Source organism: Glycine max, chromosome 8 (assembly GCF_000004515.6).
Source record: "Glycine max cultivar Williams 82 chromosome 8, Glycine_max_v4.0, whole genome shotgun sequence".
In the NCBI taxonomy this organism is placed as follows: domain Eukaryota; kingdom Viridiplantae; phylum Streptophyta; class Magnoliopsida; order Fabales; family Fabaceae; genus Glycine; species Glycine max.
The window spans coordinates 31,307,784-31,310,979 of NC_038244.2; positions in this window are offsets into that span (position 1 = coordinate 31,307,784).

Consider the following 3,196-nt stretch of genomic DNA (forward strand, 5'->3'; position numbering starts at 1 on the left):
CTTCAACACTGCTTCCAGTTATCAAAAGATCATTAACATAGAGACATAGAATCAAAACATTGTTCATCTTATTCATGATGTAGATCCTATGTTCAGTGGTGCACTTTGTGAACTTCTATTGAACTAGAAAGCAATCAATTCTTAGATTCCAAGCTCTTGGAGCTTGTTTAAAGCCATATAATGTCTTCTTCAACTTGTAAACTTTCTCTTCTTAACCAATCACTGCATAACCAGGTGGTTGTGTGATGTATACTTCTTCTTGTAGTGGACCATTAAGAAAGGTTGATTTCACATCTAGCTGATAGATTGACCAATTTCTATAACTTGCTACTGCTATGATTAGTTTCAAAGTATCAAGCCTAGCTACTGATGCAAAGACTTTATTATAGTCTTGACCATGCTATTTTAGAAATCCTTTTGCTACAAGCTTGGCCTTGTACCTAGACACTTCTCCATTTGGCTTCATTTTGGTTTTATAAACCCATTTCACATCAATTGGTGTCTTTCCTTTTGGAAAATCAACTAATTCCTAAGTTTCAATTTTCTCTATTGACTTCAATTCTTCTTCCATAGCATCTCTCCAATGAGCACTCTAAGAGGCTTCTTCTTGACTCACTGGTTTTGATTCAGCACGCAAGGCAAAATGGACTAATTCTCTTTTTGCACTGATTGTTGTACCAGAATAAACTTCATAATCTATGAGTGCTTGTGATGCCTGCCTCTCCCTTTGTGACTTTCTGAGTTGAATATCAATTGATTCAACATTCTCCATTGCACTATCTTCATTGTCAAGATGCATAATCACATTCCTTTCATTGCTATTAGTTGTTGTAGCAGTACAATCCTAACCTTTTGATTCATCAATCAACACATCTCTACTAATTAGAACTCTTTTTATTTTGGGATTGTATAGCTTGTGTAGGTACTTATTTGATGATAGCTAACGAGAACCATTCATTATGCCATGTCATAAAGTTTTCTTATAACTTGCTCAGGCACATGTTTGAAACACAGTGAACTAAAATTTTTGAAGTGATTCACACTTGGCTTGTGTCCTAACCATGCTTCCTCAGGAATGTACCCTTGCAACTTCTTTGTAGGAGATTTGTTTAAAATGTACACAGCAGTGGAGACTGCTTCTCCCCAAAAAATAATGTGGCATTTGGTTTCCTTTCATCATATTTTCGGTTGTGTTCAGAATGCTCTTGTTCCTTCTCTCAGCAACACCATTGTGTTATGGTGCGTATGGTGCAATAGTCACATGCATTATTAACTCTTTGTCACATATTACTTGAAACTCATTGGAATTATACTCTCCACCTCCATCGATTCACAGAACCTTGATCATCTACCACTTTGCTTTTCACATAGCAGTTTGAATTTCTTAAACCTGAAGAACACTTTACTTTTCTGTTTGATAAGGTAAATCCAAGTCTTTCTAGTAAACTCATCAATAAAGGAAACACAATAACTATTTCCTCCTAAGGATTTTACCTCAAATGGCCCACACACATCAGGATATATCACTTCTAGTCTCTCCTTTGATCTATTAGGTGCTTCTAACTTAAAGAAGTTTCTAGGTTGCTTTGATTCATAGCACCACCCTTTTATTCTTCACTTCACTTAAGCTTCTAAAGTTCAGGTGGCCATATCTATGATGCCACTACTAGTTCTCATCACTAATTAATGTAGCTAAACATTTTTGTTCATCAATATGAAGTTCAATCTTAAAAGTTCTATTTCAAGACAGAAGAGATTTCAAGATCAACTTATCAGATTGAATAAATAGCTTCATATAGTTGTTCTCCATTTGCATTGAAAAACCCTTTGCAAGTAGTTGTCCCAAGCTTAGTAGATTGTTCCTCATATTAGGAACATAGAAAACATCACTAGTGAGAGTCTGTTGGCCATCCTTCCTTTGAATAATCACTTTGAAAATGCCTTCTGCATTCATAGAGCTATTTTTTTGCAAATTTAATTCTGCTCTTCACCGTTTCATCAATGAAAACAAAGCACTTTTTGTTTCCAATCATATAATTGGAGCAACCTATATCCAAATACTAGAGGTTCACATTCTGATCTTTAGTATTGGTTGTCGCAATCAACAACACTTTATTAGAGTCCAAATCTTCATCTTGTGCCTATTGAGCTTCATCTAAATTCCTTGGCACCCTCTTGCCTTTACATTCTTTTGCAAAGTGGCCAAACTTTTGTCAACTATAGCATTGGATTGGCTTTCTATTGAATTTCTTTTTGCCCTCTTTGTTGTGCACTGCATTTCTATCATTATCACCAGAATTTTGTTGTTCTTTAGGTGAAGAATTTGATCCTTCACCTTGATTATTCCTTTTCTTCCAATTTCCCTTTTCTTTCTTGTTTCTGCCTTGATCACTAGAATTCCTGTTGTAAGTTTGATCCTGCAAAACTTAGTTTGAGGATCTGACTGAATGATAACATTAGTTGTTTCGTCACTTTTTTAGTGATGCACTGTTCCAACTCGTCTCTAATATTTTGTGTCAACTCTTCTTTAAGATTTTGTTTAAGTCGATCTAGCTCTTATGGGCTTATCGATGTAGATGTGTGGGAGCATTGTGATGGTGGTCCAAAGTATTGTTTGATGGTGACACCAACTCCAGCAGCACATACATGACTAGGGAGCTCAGGTCGCCCACTAGTAGTAGTGAGTATATCCTGACGTCCATTGGAAACAAAGCTACCCTATGTAGACTGCTCTTTTAGGGAATCCTTGTCTCTCATTCTCACACAAAGCCATTTTTTATTTGCCCAAGCGGCCTATGTTCGGCTTCCGGCAAGTGCACCAGATCGCACAAGTAGTATAAAACGGTAAGAACCGAGTATCGAACATTCGGGGAACTTGTGTTATTTGGTAAGCTATTTCAGCAAAATAGGCATCTATTGTGTAAAAGTAAGTGTGAATATGAACAAGTATATAAACTATCTGTGCAAAAAGAAAGAAAATCACGAGAGAGAAATGATGTGTAAAACAAATAGAGAACACGTTGGAATTCCTAATAGGTGCCTGATGCTAAAAGATATTCTCTATCTAACAATGCTCATGTGTTCTTATGGTGTCTCCTGAGATACTAAACCCCGATTCCTCATGATAGTTTAGCCTAATCCTGATCAAGCCTCGTCCGCAGATTCCTCTTGTAAGACTAAACTCAACCAGGACCAC